Source organism: Syngnathoides biaculeatus, chromosome 12 (genome assembly GCF_019802595.1).
Source record: "Syngnathoides biaculeatus isolate LvHL_M chromosome 12, ASM1980259v1, whole genome shotgun sequence".
Classification (NCBI taxonomy): Eukaryota; Metazoa; Chordata; class Actinopteri; order Syngnathiformes; family Syngnathidae; genus Syngnathoides; species Syngnathoides biaculeatus.
In genome coordinates, this window is record NC_084651.1 from 22,135,062 (window position 1) to 22,160,976 (window position 25,915).

At 45.0% G+C, this 25,915-nt stretch overlaps 1 long non-coding RNA gene across 1 annotated transcript in view; it reads right to left on the reverse strand.

The window, feature by feature from the left end:
* Positions 1 to 6,080: 6,080 nt before the first annotated feature.
* LOC133509798 (uncharacterized) overlaps positions 6,081 to 25,915 on the reverse strand; it is a 28,966-nt gene continuing 9,131 nt past the window's right edge. The window contains exon 3 of the long non-coding RNA XR_009797448.1: positions 6,081 to 6,629. This is a non-coding gene — a long non-coding RNA (uncharacterized LOC133509798). The remainder of the gene's footprint in view (positions 6,630 to 25,915) is intronic.

Below are 25,915 nucleotides of genomic sequence, written 5' to 3' on the forward strand. Positions count from 1 at the left end.
GCCATATCATTGACCCAGCCGACTCTGAGGCCATCCGGCGCTCATTGCAAGTCCAGGGCAGACGCCTGGTCGTGCAGGAGGCGTGCCCGGCTAGAGCCGTGGCTCGCCTCCCAAACTAGCGCAGCTGCCATGCCGACGGCGGCCATTCCGGCTGCCGCTCTGGTTCAGCTCATTTCGCCTGTGCCGCCTGTTGCGGAGGTTCGGCGCACCAGCATTACACCTCTCTCCCGACCAGAACGTTTCTCGGCCAACTCGGGGAACGTCAAGCCCTTCCTTGCACAGTGCGACCTCCATTTTGAATTGCTGCCTTCCGCCTTCCCGGATCGCCTTTGTCATATCGCACATGACGGGCAGGGCGGAGGCGTGGGGAACGGCAGAATGGAGCCGCAACTTAGAGACTTGTCGCTCCTGGTCGGCCTTCGTGTGCGCTCTTACGCAGGTATTCCAGTACGCGGCGCCGGAACGCAGGGCAGCTGCGTCGCTCATGACTTTACACCAGGGCCGGCGTCGCGTCTCAGAAATCGCTATTGAGTTCCGGATCCGGGCAGCCCAGAGCAGTTGGAATGAGGACGCCCTCCACGACGCCTTCTTCCAGGGGCTCTCCCCGCAGATCCGTGGCCTCCTCATTGCCGTGGATCTCCCCCCCTCGTTGGATGCCGTCATCGCTTTGGCGCTCAAGGTCGACCAAAGGCTCGTCGTCCAGATGGACGCGCTGGCCTAAGAGGAGAAGGGGGCGCCCGGTCCGGCTGTTTCCCTGCCACCTACTCTCCCTTCCTCGACGGAACCCGTGCAAGTGGAGGGCCTCGGCGGTGGAGGAGCGTCTGCGTCGTCGGCGAGAGGGGTGTTGTTTTTATTGTGGACGCTTGGGACATTTAATCGCCCGTTGCCCGGTATGGCCGAAGCGCACCAGTCTCAGGATCTCCACTCCGGTGAGTGTCTGGTATACCGCGGTGGAATCAACTCGTTCACTCCTTCAACTCACTCTCGGCACGGAGGGCCGTTCATGTACTCTATCGGCATTTATTGACTCGGGGTCAGATGCTAACTTGATCAACCCCCGAGTGGTCGAGGCGTTGAGCGCAGCGACCTTTTCGACTCAGTGGTTCCGCAACGCATTCGCTGCCAACGGCAAGTTTCTCTGCCGTGTGACGCTCCGTACTCAGACATTACGAATTACTTTTCCGGATGCCCACACGGACCGTATCAGCTTCCACGTTTTTAATTCCAGAAGTAGTGATATCATCTTGGGAAGTCCGTGGCTCAAGGAGCATAATCCACATATTGATTGGACTACGGGCGTGCGGTGAGGACTGCCGTAACCGGTGCTTCGCTCTCCGGGAGGACAGAGGAATACTAGTCGCACCCGTACAAGTGGAGGAGCAAGGTACCGCTCTGGAATTAGCCGTGGTCCCTGCTTGTTATCATGATCTGAAGGAGTTTTTTTTCGGAGAGTAAAGTAAAATCCCTGCTGCCGCATCGCTCATATGATTGCGCCATCGAACTTCTTCCCGGCACCTCACCCCCGCAAGGGAGGCTGTTTTCCTTTACAGGACCAGAACACCAGGCCATGAGGAGTTACGTTGAGGAGTCACTGGCAGCCGGCCTCATTAGTCCGTCGGCCTTGCCAGCCGGTGTAGGGTTCTTCTTTGTGAAGAAGAAGGACACTTCCTACAACCCTGCATCGACTACCGGGGACTGAACGACATCACCATTAAGAACAGGTTCCCCTTGCCTCTGATTGCGCCAGCGTTCGAACTGGGGGGCCCATATCTTCACCAAGTTGGACCTGCGGTGTGCCTACCATCTGGTGCGGATCCGGGAGGGGGACGAGTGGAAAACAGCATTCAACACCCCCACCGGACATTACGAATACCTGGTGATGCTGTTCGGACTTAAGAATGCGCCAGCCGTTTTCCAGGCCTTCATCAACGACGTACTTCGGGACCAACTAAACAGAAATGTGTTTGTCTACCTTGATGACATCTTGATCTTTTCCTCAGACCTGACCTCCCACGTCTGGCAAGTAAGAGAGGTCCTTCAGCGACCACTCCAGCATCAGCTGTTCGTAAACAAAGACAAGTGTGAATTCCACCGAGCCTCCGTGTCCTTCCTGGGGTTCATCCTGGTGGAGGGGGGGATTTGGATGGATCCCGGGAAGGTCAACACTGTTCTTCGTTGGCCCACTCCCGCCTGCAGGAGGGACGTGCAGAGGTTCATTGGCTTCACAAACTTTTACAGAAAATTCATACGGAACTTCAGCACCGTTGCCGCCCCTCTGCACACCCTCACTTCTCAGCAGAGCTCCTTCGAGTGGACCAAGACCTGTCAAGAGGCCTTCAACAAACTAAAGGCAAGTTTCACCACCCCGCCGTTCCTCATTGTGCCTGATCCGGATTGCCAGTTCATTGCCGAGGTGGACGCATCGGACTCGGGGATCGGAGCGGCCCTGTCACAGAGAAGCACCAAGGACGGGAGGATCCACCCGTGTGCTTTTCTGTTGAGAAAGCTGACCTCGGCGGAGCGGAACTATGACGTGGAAGAAGTTACTGCCGGTCAAGACAGCCATGGAGGAGTGGCGGCATTGGTTGGAGGGGTCGCAGGTCTCGTTCGTGGTCCTCACAAACCACAAGAACCTTAAATACCTGAGGACCGCAAAGCAGCTGAACTCCCGTCAGGCCAGGTGGGCTCTCTTCTTCACTCATTTACGCTTCACCTTGTCCTTCCGCCTAGAGTCCAAGAACGGCAAGCCGGACGCACTTTTGCGGATCCACAAGGGGGATCGCAAGGAATCTGCGGCTGGTCCAATCCTGCCTGAGGCGTGCTTCGTGTCTGGAGTCACCTTGGGGGGTAGAGACACGGGTGAAGGAGGCCCTGCAGGACACGCAGGCCCCCGCTGGTTGTCCTCCTGGCCACCTCTTCGTCGTGCCATCTCTGCAGGGGGATGTCATTAACTGGGCCCACACGAGTAGGATGATCTGCATTCCGGGCATAGGTAAGACGTGCTCAGTGATTGAACAGCGGTTCTGGTGGCCCAACCTGGGTGGGGACGTAAGAGAGTTTTTCAACCCCTGCCCAGTGTGTGCAGCCAACAAAATGTACCACCTGCACCCTTTTGAAGAGCTGCGTCCTCTGTCCATTCCTTGTCACCCGTGGTCGCATATTGCGGTGTATTTTGTCACTGGCTTGCCTCCTTCCCAGGGGAACACTGTAATCCCCTCCATTATTGACAGATTCTCCAAGATGGTCCACTTCTTGCAGATCCTGAAGATCCTGTCTGCCAAGCAGACGGCCCAGTTGCTGCTGGACGAGGTCGTTCAATACCATGGGCTTCCGGTGCACATCGTGTCAGACAAAGGAACGTAGTTTATCTCACGTTTCTGGAAGGAGTTCTGCACCCTCATCGGCGCTTCTGCAAGTCTGACATCAGGCCATCACCCGGAGTCCAATGGCCAGACAAAGAGTGTCAACCAAGATCCTTTGCTGTTTAGCATCCCGGGACCATAGCATGTGGAGCTAGCACCTTGGATGGGTAGAATATGCACACAACTCACTACCCTCCTCCTCCACAGGTATGGCTCCGTTCCACGTTGTGCATGGCTTTCCCCCCTCTCTGTTCCTTCGGTGCCCACGGACTCCGCGGTGCCATTAGCCCTGGCGGTGGTATGTCGCTGTAAGGCAGCACGCAGGACGCTGCAGTGGATCGCAAGAAGAGAGGTGCGCCAACGCTCAAGGTGGGACAGCGAGTGTGGCTGTCCACCAAAGACCTTCTGCTGCGGACTGAGTTACGCAAGCTGGCCCCCAGGTTCGTGGGTCCGTTCCCCGTCAGTAAAATCATCAACCCCATCGCCATATCCCTGAAGCTCGCTAGGTCGATGAGGGTCCACCCGACGTTCCACGAAAGCAGGCTCTGCCCGACCCGTCCATCGCAGCTGGTTCCTCCAGTCAAGCCCCCCCTAATGCTCCTGGGCCGTTGGGGGGTACTGTCATGTCCCTGCCATCCAGTCCTGGCTGGGTGTAGCGAGCTGAGTAGGAGGCACACAACTGCGCCTCATACGGTCTGATTAACTCTAGTGTATATATAGGACTCTGGGGACGACTGGTCCTTCGCCAGATCGTTGCCACTGATGCCTCGCTCCCGCACTTCTGAACTCCTGACTCCGACCTCCCGTTTACCGACCCTCCCCCTAAGCCTGCCGATTCTGACCCTGCTACTTGTTTGGACTGACTCACTCATCTCTGATACTGGAACGAATATGGGTCCGCTCCCGAGCCTCGTTCGTGACATTGGCACAACAAAGTGATTCCTGAGAAACAGGCGGACAACAAATTCAAATAATTGACAAAGTTGGCCAATACTGAGAATCCCATTTGCATCTGTATCATATTCTAACAATGCAGTAAATGGGGATTGTGAATTTTAATCACACCGGAGTGGGACAAATTCAAGGAATCTTCAAAATCGGTTCCTTCCAAGAATTTGATTTTAGGGATGATGCCGAGTCCTTCCATGGTACGATCTAATGATTAACCCTCTGTCAGTGCTCATTGATTCAACCATTTTTCAACCGTGAAACAGATTTTCAATGTCATGGTGCAGCTCAGAGATCTTGTTGACCATTTGTGTAGGCATATGCAGCCATTTTGGATGAAGGAAAGTTTCTCTCCATTTGAATCTTATTTGTGATTTGAGAGATTAAATTGTATAGTTGAGTCACTGGGCCACGTTGAAAAGAAAGAGAGTCAAATTAGGAGAAGCCTTGCCATGTGAAGAACCAAAGAGTTTGGGTGTAACGTTAGCTGCGTGAGGTGGCGAAGGCACCGGGTTGAGAAGTTCTGACAAGTTATAGTAAGGCTCACTTCACACAGATGGACAGTGGTACATCTTGAGAGGAGTAGAACTTGCTTCCAAACTGAAGTGACAATGAGACCTGAATGGGCGTGATTGAGACGGGCCCCCACACCAGAACCAGAGCGGTGTTCTGTTATTGGACATTTATGCTTGTCACAGATGTCATTAACAAAGCACATGTTCAAACATGCGTGCACTTGCCAACAGAAGGGCAGTGGAACAATGAATTAGCCCCATGCCCTCAGCAGGGTCCTGGAGGCTGTATGAGAACTCACTTACGCACTCGACATGTGCTTTGTGGATTTGGAGAAGTCATTCAACTCTCCTTTGGGGAGTCTTGTAGGTGCTTCTAGTGTAGTGTGGAATAGAGAACAGCCTGAAATGGAGGGATTTGTTCTGCATTCCTGGTGGTAATTCATACTTGTTTCCAGTGAAGGTGGGACTCTGCCAAGGCCAGTCTGTTTTTTTTTAAGCTTTATGGACAATATCTAGGTCTGGAGAATGGAGGTCCGGGCTCCTCTACTTCAGCTGCTGACTCCCCCACTCAACTTTTATATTATTATAATTAGAATGTAATGAGATACAGTCGTAACATTGTAAGTAAATAGTTGTATTGAGATGGCACGTTGGTGCAACTGTAGAGTGTCGGACTCACAGTTTTGAGGATTGGGGATCAAATCCCGGCCCCAACTATGTGGACTTTAACATTTTCTGCCTATGCCGGCATGTGTTTTCTCCTGGCACTCCCGTTTCCTCCCACATCCTGAAAACGAGCATTAATTCTCCCTAAATTTAACTTTAAATTACCCTGATTGATTGGCTGTGATTGTGACTGGGACTGTTGTCTGTCTCTGTGTGCCCTGCGATTGGCTGGCAACCAGTTCAGGGTTTACCCCACCTCTCTCCTGAAGACAGCTGGAACAGGCTCCAGCACGCTCACGAACCTCATGAGAATAACCGGCTTGGAAAATAGATGGAAGTATAGTTGTAATGAAGAAAACACCTTAACTTCAAAGTCAAAAATAGACACAAGTGGTTGAGTCAGTGTGTGTTCTTTCTTAAATGACATTTTTACTGTCTTCTCTGATTACAGGAATAGGTTAATGCTCATAATGAAGTGACCTCTTTTCTCATGTCATATTTCAACTTTATTTTCATCATGTCATCAGTTTCCTTTTTTGGTATTTACCACTTGTTTGTAGTTTCTTTATGAAGACAAGTGGCACGGACCTTGAGGAACAAGTCTTCTGTGGGCTTGGCAGTCAGATTGTGATGTCAGCTAAATACAACCTTAACCTTCTGTTGAATATTGAAAGCAGTAGTTAAGGGTTTTCAAGTCTATTCAGTGTTTGTGGAGCACAGGAGTATTCTATGTTTACAATTAGACAAGAGTCTTTGTCGATTTACGGGAAAGACTCACACGAACTAGTTTGACCCTCCAATGGGAGCATTTATCCTATTGTCAAACCAGAAACAAAAAAGATGGTGGATAAATAGTGGCTGTAGATATGCAAGCTGTTCTTAATTAGTTAATGCTAACAAAACTAATGAATATTATGTGACGTGTAGGAATAGGTCAAGACAATGGGATGCACTGATTTTCTATCAGAATATGCTAGGTTCATATTTAGCTACAGATACATGAGATAAACAAATACTCCCGCGCACATGATGGTGTCCATGAAGTTTGTCATGTATCTGCAGTTATGGCAGACACCACTCCGTTGATCAGGTGCTGACAGATTGCAGGAACAGCTCATCAGGCCTTAGTTGTCGTCATCTGCTGGTGACAAGGTGACAGACAAACTGTAATTCAATTTTGTTTGTTTATTTTTTTTTTCTAAGGGACAAAAACTGACGGAACTCTACAATTGCTGAGGCAGCATGGGTTGTACTGTACATTTTGTTCACAAAAATACTCTAGATTTGTGACATATCGAGTGATTCTAGCTATGCAGTGGACCTGAGAAAACAATGAAGACAATGTGTTGTGTCATCAGACTGTCCAACAACAGTATTCAAATAACACAGAGCCATAACTATGACTTTAGCTTAAAAAAAAGAAAGAAAAAACAAACAAAAAAAAAAAAAAACAGTAAGCCAAGGATAAAAATCGATTTAAAAAATATTTCTGGCCAGCTAAGAAGTTTCCCTTTTTTTTTCCAACCACATTAATAGTATTTTCTTTTCTTTAAAAAAGAAATGAAAAGAATAATTAATCAATTGCCAAAAATAATACATTATGTAACTCTTATTATGTAATTGCTTTACAGCTACGCCACCATGCTGCCAATCCAAATATTTTGGAGCAAACTATTTACAGTACATATTGGCAAATTATAGCATTGAATATCTGTCAGTCAGGTATTTCTTTGGTTTCTAACCAAAGGTTTAATAGATATCACATTTTGAATGAATCACTTTCAGCACATAACAAATGGATTGCTCCAGTTATTCCATGTAGCTTTCTCATAACTGTTCGGTTTAAAGAGACAGGAGGTTCTCCATTGATAAAATGATGTGCAAAGCTGCAAGGGGCTGAGGACACAAGAGACCCCAGACAGCTGTCACACTTCCAACATACACCTCCCTCTGTGCATAGAAATCCAGTGACCAGGCCTGGGGAGGGGTTTTAGTGTGGACGGAACCAGGGGGGTGGGGGTTGCGAGGGAGCTGCCACAGAGCTGTCACTCATGTGGTATCATACTCTCTAATCCATACTCCCTATTGGACCACTGAACTCTGTGGCCAACAGCCACAACCAGTGCTGGGTCATGCTTTTATGGGACCTTAAGCAGAATTTGATTTAGCCCTCCCCTCCACCCCTCCCACCACCACAATGTCACCTGTCACAATGTCACTACTACCAATACGTGCTAATATAGGATATGTGTCTCAAGCAATTCATGTGTTTGATGTTCAAGAAAAAAAACCCTCCTGGTTCTAGGGGACCCCAAGGAAGCCCAATTTATCGGTCACAGAGAGCTGAAGGCTCTCCCAACTGACTGGCCAATTGTCAGGAAACAATCAATCACAGGGAGCAAACGCACAGAAAACCATCCATGACCCCTCACACAATCATTCAACTATGTTGTTATGTGCAATCAAATTAACCTTTGGCAAAGATGGCCATAAGTTGTGTTTACTGGTAAGTGATTGATTGGCAGTGTAAATTCAATGTCACGTGGTGCAAATTGGTCAGAACGTACAGCTAATTTAGTTTCCTCGTCTTTCCAAATGTAAAGCAAGAGGTCATCGAGATTAAAATACATCCAACACTGCCATCTAGTGGAAGAACTAAGTTAATCAGGACTATATATAGAACCTTATTTCTTACGACTGTATTTTCTCTCAGGCCAATTCTGTCTGGCTTTGACGATACATTCACATCCTCACTGAGAGGTAAATGAAAATGCCGTACGTTTTGTACAAAAGAAACACACGTACATACTGTAGTTACATCCTGCACAATCACTTTGTTCCGAGTAGCCACTTCGGATCCAGATTCTTAGTGCTATTGACGGAGACACTGTGACCATGTATGCAGAAATTTAAAAAAAAAAAAGAAAAGAAAATGCTGTAATATGCATGCCAGACCAGATGTTGCCAATGGCGCTAAAGATTTGTTGGTGCGGACACTACAAAATGACTACAAAATTTTTCCATTTAAAAATATGAACGTATGTGTGTCCAAAACAGGGTGGTTAAGCGGCATACTTCCATCAGCTGACTAAACAGTGTGGCATCAAACAATAAATAATTGAGACGGTTTGTAAGTCTCTATTAAAAATAAAATAAACAGAAAACAGGTTTTGATTCCCCATTTCTGGTGTTTAGAACATGGAAGAATGTGGACAAGGTTCCATTATTCAATCAACAGGCATGTTTATTAATCATGTTTAGCACCAATTGTCTCAAATATACACAGGGACTAAAAACCTTTTATATTGTTTTGTGACCCTTTCCAATGGAAATGTCATAAACTGAACACAACAACAATTAATGCTCGGTTTAAGCAAAACTTAGCAGCTTGTAATTATTTTTTTTTTCCATTCCTTGTGTCTGATTCCCCACAAAATTGTCATGCATGACATTTTCTTCCCTGTTTGAAAATGAAATTAATCAACCATCAATGGCACAGATGAAGTAGTAATCACTAAGATGCACCTCTTCTTTTTAGATAATCAGACATAATGACATGTTATGCAATAAGTTTTGAAGCTTGCCTCTAATTTTGAGCCCAAAAAAAAGTAGTTTAAGTAGATAATCCAGGTAAATACATGCCTCTGCATAGCCTTTCTATGTAATGCTACCCTAGAAATATTACTTTTGTACAAGTATTGGTAATACCTTAAGAACTTGAGGGCATATTTGTAACAAGTTTGCCCTTGAATAAGGTGGGGGGCACTGATAAAGAACAGTTTTGAGATCATGACAGACACGTAGGATTTAAGTGTGACTTTGCAGCAACGAATTTTTATGTATTCCACCGAGGTTTTCTGTGTTTTGGGCCACTCAATATATATACTCAAGTATAATAAGTTGGAGGAATTGATTCAGCAGCACTGCAAAACAAATTAGCCCGACAAGTTTGCAAAACTGACTTGACCTCCCCGGGGCCTCACATCTTCCATTCATCAGTAAGTTGACCCACTTTAAGAGAAGCAAACTTAATCAAATTCTATTTTTAAAAAATGAAGTGGGAACAACAATTGTGATGTTTCATTAAAACATCAGCCATGAGCACAATCTTGAGAGAAAAAGGAAAGGAGTAATGTATGTCTAAACATATTGAAAAGTACCACTTGGCTGCTTGATGATGGAGCACTAACTCCAGAAGGGAAAATAAAAAGGACAATTTTGAGATAATGAACCGTTTGAAAACATGTAGCCTCTCGGCTAGGTGTACTACACATACTGGTACTCTTTATTAGCTCTTGAGAACAGGGGTGAGCAGTGCAATCATTTACACAAGACAGCAGCATCCCTTTGTTTGAAGTAAAGTATTTTACACGGCTGTGCGACCCACTTTGTCTCCAGCCGAGAATGTTCTGTCTTCTGCAACACAGTTTTATTTACAAAGACTATAAATGCATCATGCACTGCAACAAATTCACAATTTACACATTTGTTCAATGTTTACATGCATAATTACAAGAGCCTTTGTTTCGTTTTTCATGACTTCAACCAAGCTTGTTTTACACGTTATTTGTTTGCTGTACCAAATTGTTGGTTTCTAGGAGACAGTTTCGACACTGACAAGCGCTCAAAAATATACACACACTGGAAGAGAAGATTCCGTTATGCTTCTTAAACTCGACATCTGCTGAGGCCAAGGTGGAACAATTTTGTCATTTTCAGTTGGGTTGCGGCAGCACTTAATGCCAATTAAAGCCGTTTTTCTGTTGGGACATTTTACATAAGGTTGTGGAGAAAAGCACAGAGCTGGGTTTGTTTTCCATTCTGGCTCCAGACGTTTCCTAGATACACTTGGGCCTGTTTTCAGCACCTTCAGGAGCTTTCTGTTTGACATGGAGCAAAAAAAAAAAAAAAAAAATGGGCGAATCCTCTTGTTTTATATTTAGTACAGCCTACAGTACTCATTAGAGTCTGACTCACAGGGTCGCTCACTTGACTTTCTGCCAGTTATACTTTAATGTTTCAAAGGAATCAATGACGAAGAGGGAAACATACAGTGCACTAGGCCTTGAACAGGATAACCTAAGCTATTTTTTTGGATATGCTGCTAATGGGTGTTTTCTTTAGGGCCCCAGGCTGGTGACAAACAGTGTTTTATAGATATTTTTTTCTTTCTTTTTGTTAAATGTCTCAGTTAAAGGATTATTTCTCCCACTCTGTACTTTTCATCATATCCCAGCAACAAGGCCTTTTCTTTTGGAGATGTTTTTTCTTTCTGGCAACATAAATACAGATACGTCTCAATAAATTGGAATTGTGGCAAAAGCCCAATTTCGTTTAGTAGCTCGATTCCAAAAGTGAAACTCATGATGGTGATGTACAATACACATGGAGTGAAATATTTCATGATTCCTTTTGTACAATTTTAATGATTATGGTTTGCAGGATTGGCTGGCAATCATTTCAGGTTGTACCTCACCTCTTGCCTGATGATAGCTGGGAAAGGCTCCAGCACTCCCGCGACCATTGTGAGGATATGCATCTCAGAAAATTGGATGGATGATTTACAGCAACCCCCTCCCACCTCTAGAAACTTGAGAACTGCATTACAAAGCAAACAATCAAGAAACAGTAGGAATAATTTTTAAGGTACAAATTAGGCAGGAATTTCCCCTCCATAAAGTCTTTAACCATGTTTATGATCAATCTACTTACAGTAATGTATGAGTACTGAAATAAATGGACTATTCTACGGCATTCTAATTTATTGAGATGTACCTGTGCAATTGCATTTCACTCATCATAAAATCAGATTTTTTTTTAAATTGAAAATTCAATTTTTTTAAAAAGCTCTATCCTCAGCATCTGTCACTGAGACCTGATTCAGCCACTCTTGAAGAAATTATCGCCTAACGTTTTTGTTTTAATTAAACTTTTTTCAGCTTTTTAGGCTGCTTATTCCAAAAAGAAACGTCACTGACGGTGTAGTAGTGTTACACACGCCTTGCCTTTGGTGCAGGCAGCATGGGATCAATTCCCGCTCAGTGATTGTGTCGATATCTCCCCTCCGACTGACTGGCGACCAGTTCAGGGTGTAGTCCGACTTTCGCCTGAAGCTAGCTGGGATCGGCTCTAGCTTTCCCACAATCCTTGTGAGGATAAGTGGTGTGGATAATGACATGACATTCCAAAAAGAAAGACCAACCTCAAATAGCCACAAGAAAAATATACAATGGAATGTTAAGTTAGGTGAAGTAAGGAGGTCTGTGCAATGTCACCCGGAGACCATAAGGGTGACTGACTATACATCAAGTGAAGATTTCCTTTTTCTTTTTCTTTTCTTTTAAGATAGACATGTCCAGGCGTGACTGCATTTTGCATCATCACTTGTTGCCAACCTAAGGGCACTCGTAGCAGTGTAGTGCAGCCAGAACTTGTCAGAAAATCTTTTACCTCCATTTTTAAAGAACATCACGCTCTTCATAAAATCACTGTTGCGCCATATTTTCTCCACTTGATGGCTGTTTTCACTGTTTTTTTAATGGCTAGGAAATTCTGTTGTGGCTTTCCCTCTAATTCATTCCTTTGAAAATATGGCTGCCCACATTGTATGTGCTCATCTTTTGAATTAGCTTTATTTTAATGAACGTACATGCTTGCACACGAAATTTGTTCTCTGCATTTTACCCATCAGAGAGAACACACACACACACACGCACACACACACACACACACACACACACACACACACACACACACACACACACACACTTTTTAATGGAGCCCAGTGTAGGACGGGGCAGCATTTAAATGGCCGGGTAGTTTTGTGTATCGGTGTCTTCCTCAAGGATACCAAAGCCGCGAGTCTAGCGGATGTTGGTCATCGATTGTCCGTTGGCACATCGCTCATCCTCTCAAGGTCTGTAAAGCTCCCATTAAACACAAGACTCCTTTGAAAAAAAAAAAAACTATACAAATTAATCTCAAGGTCAAATTCAGTACACGTACCAATTGCAAAATTGGAAAAAAGACCTTGTCAGTGTCTATTGACAATGAATACTGCAGAAATACAATCGCACTGACAAAAAAAGTGATATACAGCAAAGTCAGTTAAATGTACTTCATAGATCAGATATGACACAATTTAGTATGGATAAAATATGTTATTCAAAATCAAACATATGCACTGATTATACTGAAAACGCTCCAGATAGTTATTTTCACGGATTCTGACATTGTACACCCGTACAGCACTTCTGGTCACTAGTTACACACAAACTGTCCTAAGTTCTGGCAACTGCTAATATATATATAAGCAACGTTAAACAATGGCAAAATCTAATCACAGACTATACAACAATAGAAAATATCTGTGCTGAACATAACCAAATGAACTGGTCCCTTTCATTAAAATGGTGAACCTTGATTATTGTCTGCCTGGGAAAGAATGTCATGGGAAAATGTACTGTTATCTAATCTGTACTTTAAATATAAATTAATGTGACGACATCATATCTTCTCATTTTAGACTCTTGTTCATGTACTTGAACCCTTATCCATTTGGCTCCGGATCTGCGGTGTGGGCCTCTACGGGTTCTGGGCCTGTTTTCCACTCCTCATCTTGGGTTCAGGTTTTGGCTATATTGCTCTCCTTCAGGGGGCCTGTCCGAGAGCTGCTCTTTGTCCCTGGGTGCCAGGAAGATGACCGCTGGCCTAACTCTGGGGGCCTCCTCCTGGTATGTGGGTGGGTGGCTGGGGGCTGTGCGCTGCACCTGAACCTGTGTCTTCCTCCTCCCCCTCACCAGGGCATGTCACCTTTGTCATCACCTCTCTCTCACTCGTGCTGTGAGCTGGGATGAACACTTCGCCAGGTGTTCCAGCACTCACTTTTTAATGCACCTCATATATTCACACATTGTTTGGAGAGCTAGTTGGCCTGGGTAGGGGTGACCGTTGTGAGTCATCATTGCCTTGTGCAAGTCTTGCCCCACCCCCGTGAGTCTCCCTAATTTTAATGCATGACACCCCACCATACACGAACACGGTCCAAGGATAATGGTTACTAGTCGGGGACCTGGTAACCATAACAATGGTGTGATGGGTCTTCACATTTCTCTTGGCTTGACTCCAGGGGCCTGTGGCCCCTCCTTTGGTTGTGAGGCTGTGGGTAGATTGCCCCCCCACCCCCCTTCTCTCCCCTCTCCTGGAATCGGTCCACCCTTTACAGCTATAAAACCTTAAATTTTTGAGGGAAGGCTTTCAAATAGGTTTAGGAGTGAGTTTATGGGAATTTATGAGCATTTTCCAGGAGCATATTTGTGAGTTTACACACTCACATTGGATGAGAGTTGACACTCAGTCTCCCCTCTAATTCATCCAAAAGAGTTTTATTGGGTTGAGTTAAGGATTGTTCAATTTCATCCACATCAAATTGTCTCACTAATGTCTTGAAGAACCTTGATTAGTGCAGATATACAAAGGCATACTCCAAAACTGGAAGGGGCCATCTCTAAACTGCCCCCACAAAGTTGGAAATCCCCAAAATATTCGGCCCTGACCTCGAGTGAAAGGAACTCTGAATGCTTTAGCATACCAAACTATTTGGGATGCAGAAACTCACTCCTAAACCTAGTTGAAAGCCTTCCCACAAGCGTTTAAGACATCACAATTGAGGGTGTCATATTGAACCCTATCGATTAAGAATGGGATATCGCTTAAACTTATATGGGAGTCAAAGGAAATAAGAGAATACTTTGGGCAATATAGATAGATAGATAGACAGACAGACAGACAGACAGACAGACAGACAGACAGACAGACAGACAGACAGACAGACAGACAGACAGACAGACAGACAGATAGACAGATAGATAGACAGATAGATAGACAGACAGACAGACAGACAGACAGACAGACAGACAGACAGACAGACAGACAGATAGATAGATAGATAGATAGATAACTAATGAGCCCAATTATCCTCTGACTTTGTTTACTACAATATATGATTCTGATCTCCATTTTTCTCAACGTCGACTGCCCAGCGATTTACAAGGCCATGTATGTCAGCCACAAAGAATTGAATAGGGTGTGATTTTAACCATTTTTTTAAATGACTTGCTTCATTCATTTGGTGCTAGACATTTTTCAGAAATTGGAAGAGGAGAGTGACAGCCATTTTTGACAAGTTTGAATGATTTATTTGATTATGATTGATTTATGATTTCATTGCTGCAAAGTCACACTTAAATCCCACTTGTGTGTCATGATAAAAAATTGTGTTCTATGGCAATGGATATCTGGAACCTACCATGAGAAAGGTGCAACCCCGCTTCTTTCAAAAGAAGCACATTTCTAGGTTTTACTTTTCTTTGGTAAACAGCAGTTAAATGTGGGCAAGTTTCTTGAAAATATGTTTCAAAGAAAAAAACAAAAATGAGAGAGCTTTTTCTGAAATGATGCATTACAAACAGAACTTTCACTTGGGTGGTATTTTTTCCCCACTGTTTTGATGCACCACCTTTAAATCCATGCATTATCAGAGCCGCTTATCCACACAAGGGTTGTGGGAGTGCTGCAGCATATCCCATCTATCTTTGGGGAGGAGGTGCCGTACGTACACCTTGAGCATGTTGCCAGCCAATCGCAGGGTATATAGAAATATATTTACTCCGACTCACAGTCACACACTTTTGGACAATTTGGAGTTTTAAAGGAGGACTTTCTTGCTTAGACTTAACTTTGTTGAAAATAATGGAAATGGGAGCGTACATTAAAGGTTAGTAGATGAGGGTTCAGTGTTTCTTTTAATGCCAGGAACAGATATGTTTGCACGAAGGTATGCCCTATATTTGATTTTCAATACATGTCTCATATAAATGAATTAGCAGTTCTTCGCTTGCATAACATAGCTACGTGTGAATGATTGACACACTTGATCTGTGTTGAGCGATATTTTGCGATGATCTGACTGCACAAACGTGTCTCTTTGTTGGCGGCTAGCGAGCTAAGCTAAACCGGACTAGCGAGTCCTAAAAGCCTTCGACGTGCACCGAGACACCAAGACACGAATGTTTGAGGACACTAAAGTAGTTATTGTCGTACTCGGTCGGGACTTACGTAGGTTCGGCACTAATTCAAGAACAATTATTGAGGGGAGCGCGTGACGTTACACAAAGAAAACGAGAGAAACAACTCGTAAATCAAGCCTCGCCTTCTTCTTTTCCTTCATACGGCGGTTCACAAACGGCTATACAGATACACATACAGATTATGCACACAAGTGTGATAGGTAACACGAAAATAGGAAACTGTCAATGACGAATTCGTCTTTGGGTTATAATATATTATATTATGTGGCTTCTCGGTCTTCCTCTGCCTCCGGAAAGATCTCGCGCTAATATCAATGGTTTCTCCGTGGATATGCATGGAAATACCATTGAAATACCCCTTGCTGAAATACTTGAAGCCCTGCTGTCTGCTTTTCAATGATATTTCACTGTTAGCTAAGAATGCGAGTGAGAAATCAGCCGGTAAATCGGACAGTTTTGCTCTATTCTTTTCTTGCTGCGCCGCCCTTTTTGCTAATTGTTTGACTGACGTAGGCTCACGTGGCGTGACGTCACTTCAGGAGGCGTGGTTAAGTGCCCTGTACGGAGGGGTCAATTATCCACAGATTTCACCTACAAACATCTCTAAATTGGAAAAATATTATTAAAATCCCTCTCTCGCTCAGACATTCCAATGACCCCGGCTGGAAAACTGACAGCCAATCGGCGTTTGCCACGCCTGTAGTGCTTCCTGTTCTGACGCCCCCCCCCCCCAATTGCTCGTGGATATGCTTCACCGAACAGAGAATGTCTACTATCTGGCATTTTGTGGCTGATATTTGTGAAAAATAATTACAAACAAACAAAACAAAAATAATGTACAATGTTCAAGCTAATGCCTTTGAGCCAGAATACACACAGGCAGAGCTTGAGACGTTCGAGAGGGGGCGTGGCGCTGACGACAAACAATAACAACACTCAATATATGGACCATGGAAATTTTCCAGACAGGCTCGTTTCGAAAGACAATTTAGGTATTGTAACGATCATGACATGACATTTGATGTGTATGACGTTTCGATGTGTTTGATGCGCGTATGAGGAGTATTCGGGAATGAGTGGTCATGGAGTGGCAGCTAACGTACTAAACAGTTCTGAGTCTGAATTCCTTAGAACACGAACATTACATTGGCGACGAGGAGTAAACTCAATCGTGCACATTGTCAAAAGAAAAGTGGAACAAGGAGGAAAGACGGACAAAGACGAACTATCAAAATGCTACAGCTAACGACTAAGAAGCTAAAGCTAATGACGTTTCAGCTAACGACTAAGAAACCAAAGCTAATGGCATTTGATGTTTATGATGTTCCGATGTGTTTGATGCTTTTCCAAGGAGTTGGTTTATACAGTGTACTGGTATATCCCATCTTGTGCGGTGAATAGCATTGAAAAAAAATGGTTCCCTGAAGAAGATGGTGTTTACGAAGGATATCACGAAATCATATATTGATAATGTATTAAAATAAAGACTAATACCCTGTTAGATCTGTTTGTACACTCATAGAATGAACCAACTTTTACATACATGCAATTAATGTCCAAACAATATTGGTTTTGTAGCACATACATGACTACCATACTTTGCTGGTTTAGTGCAAGACAACACCGGCAACATAATGACATTCATATTAGAGGCCAACATTCAACACTTCTTTAACCACATTTCTACTTTGGAAATAATTTGACACATTATCTGGACTACATTTTTCATTTCAATATTTGAGATTGTACAATGTATGGATAAAAAAATACAGCAAAATAAAGTATGTGTTGGAACAACCCCTATATGTCAACACCACATTATTCTGTTCCAAGAAAGAAAAGAATACTAAAAGCTAGTTCCATTCTTGACTGATTTTTGTCAGTGAACCGGGACAAATGTTTTTGCACAACAAGGTCCTTTTCTGGTTGCTCCTTTGATGCAATGCTCTGCGGGATATTCTGAGGCAGACAGATGCTGAGCAGAGGCCCCGTAGCTCAGTGGTTAGAGCACTGGTTTGGTAAACCAGGGGTTGTGGGTTTGTATCCCACTGGGGCCTCCACTCCCTAAGAAGGGTTGCATCAGAAAGGGCATCCGGCGTACAAATTGTGCCAAAGATATATATGTGTTCATCTGAGATGATACGCTGTGGCGACGCCAAAAGAAACACAGATGCTAAGCACCATCGGCGTCACAGGGTGGGGCCAAGGACGTTTCTTCCGGGTCTGGCTGTGAAAGCTGGCACATACCCAGATTTTGCTTGGATTTAAAAAATCTTCTTTATTTTCATTTTTTTTCAATTAATATCCAAAATATATGTAATAATAATATTACTTTGGATTGGAGGGTTTTTTTGTACAGAGAAATTTTGGACAAAGTCCTCCTTGAAAGCAAGACTCCTGTAAATGATTTTTAAAAAATCAATTAGCATAAAAATGAAACATTCTCGCTGCAGTTTGAAGTGGAGAAAAATGTTTCCCCCACTTTTCTTGCCAACAGGCATCAGCTGCTGGATCCACCAACTTCCATCCATCCATTTTCTGAGCCGCTTATCCTCACTAGGGTTTCGATCGGGAGTGCAGGAGCATAGCACAGGTGTCATACAGATCACATTGTCTGAAAATTATATATCCATAAATAAAAGAAAGACAAAAAAAATCCATTATCTAGCTATCGGTGCACTACATTTTTGTCTTTATGATGCATAAACATAAATGTGTAGTATCATATGACAAACTGTTGCATTATTTTTTGTGTGTGTGTGAATGGTTCAAGATAATAATGGTTAAAACTAGTAATTGCTCAGGCTATAGATGTGGGCTTTGAAGTTAGCAAGTTCTTATCTTTTCCAAGTCAGTAGGGCCTCAGAGGAGGACACGCTGCTGCTCCCAGATAAAGATGCATCCGGATCAGGCTCATTGTAAAATAGGTCCGAATGTCCATTGATAATCCACGTTTCCGGGGAAGTGAATCAGGATATGGTCGTGATCTCGGGCCTTCGAACGCTCAACGCGACTGGTGTTACATGGCATTTGTTGTAGTGTCATCCCAGGGGAAACTGTATTTATCTATAGTTTTTCGTTCTAACATTGGCTCTCTGAGACTCCCTCTCTCTCAACCACGCTTTGCATGGGTCTTCACCGGATATGGTCTTTCTCTGACGTGATGACAAAGCTCTGATCAAAGCTCCTGCTGCCATCTAGTGGCAATTTATCATACTAAAATCCTTCCCAACCCTTTATTTTTTTTGTGGCGCTCTGATCGATACTAATGTTAGAAAAGAAAATGACAATAATAAAATAAATAACGCTGAGGACGCAGTTATACAGCTTTGGCATTAAAAAGGTGGGTTTGTGAAAATGTATTAATACAGTTTTGGCACTAAATGAGTTCATTAGTCCCCTCCTCGAGCTGACACCTTATCATGGCGGAGGGGTCTGTGTGTACCGATGATCCTAGGAGCTAGGCTGCCTGGTGCTTCATGCTCCTGGTAGGGTCACCCATGGCAAACAGGTCCTAGGTGAGGGACCAGACAAAGTACGACTCCAAAACCCCTATGATGACTCCAAAAATTGGATCTTGGTTTCCCTTGCCCGGACACAGGTCACCAGGGCCCCCCTCTGGAGCCAGGCTTGGAGGTGGGGCTTGAAGGCGAGCGCCTGGTGGCCAGGCCTGCACCCATGGGGCTCGGCCGGGCACAGCCCGAAAGGGTAACATGGATCCCCCTTTCCCAGGGGCTCACCACCTGTGAGAGGGGCCATAGGGGTCGGGTACAATGTGAGCTGGGTGTTGGCCAAAGGTGGGGACCTTGGTAATTCGATCCCCGGCTACAGAAACTAGCTCTAGGGACATAGAATGTCACCTGTTTGGCATGGAAGGAGCCCGAGTTAGTGCATGATGTCGAGAAGTTCCGATTAGACATAGTCGGACTCTCCTCTAGCAACCGCTTGGGCTCTGGCACCACTCCTCATGGGAGGGGTTGGACTCTGTTCCACTCTGTAGGTGCCCACGGGGAGAGACGCCGAGCAGGTGTGGGTATATATTACTTATTGCCCCCCAGCTCGGGGCCTGTACGTTAGGGTTACCGGGTGGATGAGAGGGTAGCCTCCCTCCGCCTGCAGGTAGGGGTACAGGTCCCGACTGTTGATGGCGCTTATGCATCAAACAGCAGTGCGGAGTACCCACCCTCTTTGGAGTCCTTAGAGGGAGGTCTGGAGAGTGCCCCCTTGGGTGACTCCATCATTGTGCTGGGGGACTTCAATGCTCACATGGACAATGACAGTGAGACATGGAAGGGCGTGATTGGGAAGAACGGCCCCCTCGATCAGAACTCGAGTGGTGTTCTGTTACTGGACCTCTGTGCTTATCACGGATTGTTCATAACAAACACATTGCTCAGATATAAGAGTGCTCACATGTCCACTTGGCACCAGGACACTCTAGGTCGCAGTTCGACGATCAACTTTCTGGGCATGTCATCGGACTTGGACACTCAGGTGAAGGGAGGAGCGGAGCTGTCAACTGATCACCTCCTGGTGGTGAGTTGGCTCCGATGGTGGGAGAAGATGCCAATCCGACGTGGCAGGCCCAAACGTATTGTGAGGATCAGCTGGGAATAGCCGGCAGATTCCCCTGTCAGAAGGAATTTCAACTCCCACCTCCGAAAGAATTTTGCTCCCGTCCCGGAGGAGGCGGGGAACATTGAGTCCAAGTGGATGATGTTTCGCACCTCCATTGCTGAGCCGGCCGACTGGAGCTGTGGCCATAAGGTGGTCGGTGCCTGTCGTGGCGGCAACCCACGAAGACGTTGGTTGACACCAACAGTGAGGGATGCTGTCAAGCTGAAGAAGGAGTTCTATCAGGCATTTCTGGCCTGTGGGACTCCCAAGGCAGCCGATAGGTATTAGCTGGCCAAGCGCAATGCAGCTTCGGTACTGCTGACCTCAACCTGGGATGTTGTGAGTCTGTGGGTACAATACTTCGAAGACCTCTTCAATTCCTCCAACACGCCTTACCATGAGGAAGCTGAGTCTTGGTGCTCTGAGGCGGGCTCTTCTATCTCTGGGGTTGAGGTCACCAAAGTGGTTAAAAAGCTCCTTGGTGGCAGGGCCCCGAGGGTGGTTGAGATTCGCCCGGAGTTCCTAAAGGCTCTGGATGTTGTGGGGCTGTCCTGGTTGACACGCTTCTGCAACATCGCGTGGACATCGGGGACAGTGCCTCTGGATTGGCAGGCAGGGGTGGTGGTCCCCATTTTCAAGAACGGTGACCGCAGGGTGTGTTCCAACTATAGAGGGATCACACTCCTCAGCCTCCCTGGTAAAGTCTACTCAGGGGTTCTGGAGAGGAGGTCCGTCGGGAAGTCGAGTCTCGGATTCAGGAAGAGCAATGTGGTTTTCGTCCTGGCTGTGGAACAGTGGAGCAGCTCTACACCCTCAGCAGGACCCCCGAGGGTTCATGGGAGTTCGCCCAACCAGTCTACATGTGTTTTGTGGACTTGGAGAAGGCATTCGACCATGTTCCTTGGGGAGTCCTGTGGGGTGTTCTTCTGGAGTATGGGGTACCGAACCCCCTGATACGAGCTGTTCGGTCCTTGTACCACTGCTGTCAGAGTTTGGTCCGCGTTCCCGGCAATAAGTCGGACTAATTTCTGGTGAGAGTTGGACTCCGCCAAGGCTGCCCTTTGTCACCGATTTTGTTCCTAACTTTTATGGACTGAATTTCTAGGCACAGCCGAGGTGTAGAGGGTGTCCACTTCGTTGACCTCAGCATCGCATATCTGCTGTTTGCCGATGGTGTGGTTCTGTTGGTTTCATCAAGCCGTGATCTCCAGCTCTTACTGGAGCGATTCGCAGCAGAGTGTGATGCAGCTGGGATGAGAATCAGCACCTCCAAGTCCGAGACTACGGTCTTCAGTTGGAAAAGGGTGGCGTGCCCTTTCCCGGTTGGGGATAAGATCCTTCCCCAAAAGGACGAGTTCCAGTATCTTGGGGTCTTGTTCATGAGTGAGGGAAGAATGGAGCAGGAGATCAATAGACAGATCGGTGCAGCGTCTGCAGAGATGCAGACTTTGTATCGGTTCATTGTAGTAAGTTTAAAGGCGAAGCTCTCAATTTACCAGTCGATCTACGTCCCTACCATCACCTATGGGCCTGAGCTGTGGGTTGTGACGGAAAGAACAAGATCCCCGGATACAAGCGGCCGAAACGAGTTTCCTCCGCAGGATGTCCGGGCTCTCCCTTAGAGATAGGGTGAGAAGCTCGGTCATCCAGGAGGGGCTCAGTGTCGAGCCGCTACTCCTCCGCATTGAGAGGAGCTAGATGAGGTGGCTCAGGCATCTGATTCAGAAGCCTCCAGGACGCCTCCCTGGTGAGGTGTTCCCGGCATGTCCCACCAGAAAGAGACCCCGAGGATGACCCAGGACACGGTGGAGAGACTATGTCTCTCGGCTGACTTGAAAACACCTCGGGATCCCTCCAGAAGAGCTGGAAGAAGTGGCTGGGGAAAGAGAAGTCTGGATATCCTTACTGAAGCGACATCCCCCATGACCTGACCCGGAAGTGGTAGATATTGGATGGATGGAGTTCATTAGTTTGTCATGAGAGAGATACTAACTCCTAATTTCTGTAGTGTAATGGTCCTGTACCAGGTGATTAGGGGGGAATAGGTTATGATTGTCCAACCAAACAAAACTGATGACTTTTGAAGCTCCTTTGCTTGTCACAGTGGTCACTCAAGGCACGCACTTGTTCTTAGCCGTCCACCATAAACACCAACTTTTTGAAGGTGCTCTAGCCTATTGTAGCCTTCACATAGTCATTTTGGAACTTTTTGCAAATGATAAATGACGCTTCCCCTTCAAAAGCAAATAATTCAATCACTGCTTTCTACTTCTGATGGGCACTCCCTGGCTAGAAGGAGGATGAAACTAAACTTTCTATTCAATAAAACTTTAAACAAATATTTAAAATTCAAACATTACTGAAAAAAAATATTAATTAAATTAATCAAATTAATTTTTGACTGCCCCTCTTACATATAATGACCCTGGGCCCAAAAATTTTAAAACCATGGAAAAGTTCCCTGGTGGCACGGTGTTTCAGCTGAAAAATATTGGCCTCACAGTTCTGAGGTCCCAGGTTCAATCCCCGACCCACTTGTGTGGAATTTGCATGTTCTCCCCCATGGATTTTCTCTGGGCACTCCGGTTTCCTCCCACATCTCAAAAACATGCAACATTAATTGGACACTCTAAATTGCCCCTAGGTGTGATTGTGAGTGCAGCTATTTGTCTCTACATGCCCTTCGATTGGCTTGCAACCAGTTCAGGGTGTAACCCACCTCCTGCCCGTTGACAGCTGGGATAGGCTCCAGCACTCCCTGCGACTCTTGTGAGGATAAACGGCTAAGAAACGGGATGGATGGAAAAGTTCCTTTATTTCCATACTTCCATTCAAAAAGTTAAACATTCATAGATTATAGCTTCAGGGCTCACAATTTAAACAATTTCAAGTATTTACTTGTTTGTTTTTACATGATTTTGGCTTCCAGGTCATAAAACCCACGAACCCACAAAATCAGGAATTCAAAAAAATTTGAATCCTGTGAAAAAATCAGCACAAATTTTGCAGGCCAGAAATGTTTTCAACTGAATGTCACACACTGATCATCTACTAAACTCAAAGCACCTGCACAGTTTTCCCCAGGTGTCATTAAATATCTTCAGTTTGGTTCAATTGTCAGTGTTTGGTTCAATATAGGGAAGACTGCAGACTTATTGGCCAGAAGAACATTATTAATAGCCTCCATTGGATGGGCAAGCCAAAAAAGTTCATAGCTAAGGATGCCGGCTGTTCACAGAGTCCTCTGTCCAAGCATATCAACGGAACGCCTAGTGGAAGGAAAAAATGTCTCAAGATAAGCTGCACCAGAAAAAGAGAGTACTATGAGCTTCAGCGGATTTCCAAACAAAGAAGATTCAAGAATCTAGCAGAGATCCAGAAAGAGTCAGCTTGTAAAACCACCACATTCAAACGCATCCAGGATATGGGCTACAATTGTTGAACAATTGTTCCTCATTACAAGCCACTTATGAGCCTGAGGTGGACTGGACTGTTGGTCAGTGGTTTGACGTCCACTTTTTTTTATGATGAAAGTCCATCCATCAACTCATTTTCCAAGCCACTAATCCAGACAATGTTCACAGGAGTAGTGAAGGCTAGCCCAGCTAGCTTCGGGCGAAAAACGTATTGATTACCAGTCAATCGGAGGCCAATGGAATTAAAGTGTGCCTTTCATTCAGGAATCAAGGTCCAAGGGTTGGGAAGAAGATGGGTGAAAAACTGAACCCAAGCTATTTGAAGTCCAGTGTGAAATATCCACATTCAGTTCTAATTTGAGGTGTAATCTTCAGTGCAGCTCTCTGTAATTCTGCTTTCTTAAATCCACGGTAACTGTAAAGATCTACCAGAATGTTTTAGAGAACTTCATGATTACTTCTGCTGAGAATCTGTATGGAAACGCTGATTTCATCTTCCAGCAGGACCTGGCCCCTGTCCATACCGTCAGAAGGACCAAAACCTGGTTTGATGCCCACGCCATGACAGTACTTGACTGGCCAGCCAACTTGCTGCACTCCATTGAGAATGTATGGGTGTCTTATCAAGAGGAAATACTTTAATTTGTTTAAATTGTGGGCCATGAGTCTACAACTATGAAAGTTTAACTATTTTAATGGAATTATGGAAATAAACCTTTCCACTATATTCAATATAAGGGGGTATACATGAATTTGAAGAAATTTACCATTTTTGTTTTAAGTCTACGTACTACTGAGACCATTACTCCCAAATACTAATATTTAATTTAGAACACTTGAAGAAGGGCCAGGGTTTTTTGGGGTCTCTTTATTTGTATTTTTTTTCAATGATGTATGATGTATGATTTTCAATGATGTATCAATGTCTCCGCAAATGATGGCCCATCCGAGTGAAGGAAGTAAATCCATGCAGTCAATCTTCCTTCAAGTAAAATGGGTCATCAGCAACATCTTTCAGAAAATAAGTGACCTTTGTACCAGAGGAACAATATGCTCCAAATTAATTGGTAAGGGAGGAGAAACGAGTCCGGACGACATTATAAAACACCCAGTGGGAGCTCCAAAATAGGCCTCGTCGCGGTGGGATTCAGTCGAGCTGCAGGAGTGGAGGAGAAGTATGTCAGCAATTTGAGGGTCTAATCAAGGCAGAAAAGGCAATCTTGGTGAACTGACCCAACAGAAATAGCAGGATGGGATGGAATTACGTGACGCCCAGAGCTTGGGATATTTCATAACCTTGTATACCCCTGTGTGTATTTAAGTCTCTGCTGGATGGGTGCAGCATTATTTCCCCACACTGTAAATTTAAAGACTGAAGTACTACAAAAGTACAAGTATTAATTCAGACATGTATTATATCTCAGATACAGGGAGTCCTCGGTCTACGATGACCGTTCCCACAGTTGCGACTTAACTTGAATTTTGACTTAAGTCAGATTTCACCGTTAAAATCAAAATTTACGATGACCGCTGGGATGGACCTTTCCGATGGCGACATTAAGCTCCGCCCCCTTAGCCATGTCCCACAAGCTTTCAAAATGGCGATTAAACGGAACGTGTTTGAAGTCTATTCTCTATTGCATATTCCAGATAATATTGGGATATGTTTTTTGCAAAATGCGTCAGACTTGTCCAAGAGAGTTCTACAGAGATGTCTCAACTATTTTACGCAAGGATATGCACACAGAATTAAGATTTGGTGTGGAGCAAGACACAATGTCAGAGTTAGAGCGAAGCATTGGTGATCGATACAAAAAAAGTTTGACGCCTCACAAACTTCATATTGAAATCCAACAGGATAAAATAGTAGAATTGTATTGCACATGCAAAGCAGGGTGACTACCTTTTACTTGGAAAGATCACCAGAAATATCATTGTCGTCTTTATAAGTGAGTGGGTGTATTCATTTGAGTGGGCTCGAAATCGAAGCCAGTGCTCTGTCTTAAAAGTCCGATGTGATACAAATCGGCAAATAGACATTTGTTTTGCATGACATCACGCATTTAGTATCACTAGCCCGACTCTTCAGCATAAAACATTGCACACTTCATTCAGCAGGTCAGTGATACACTAACAAAGTGAAAGTTGTTCTCCTGCAATGTATAAAGCACTGATAATTAAATCAAACTCAGAGAAGATACTTCTCCCTCATTTACCTTTGAACATACAGCCTTGTGTTTGTTGATATTGTCTACATTTAGTTGTACGTGCGCTCTTCCGCAGGCCTTAGTCCATCGGAGACA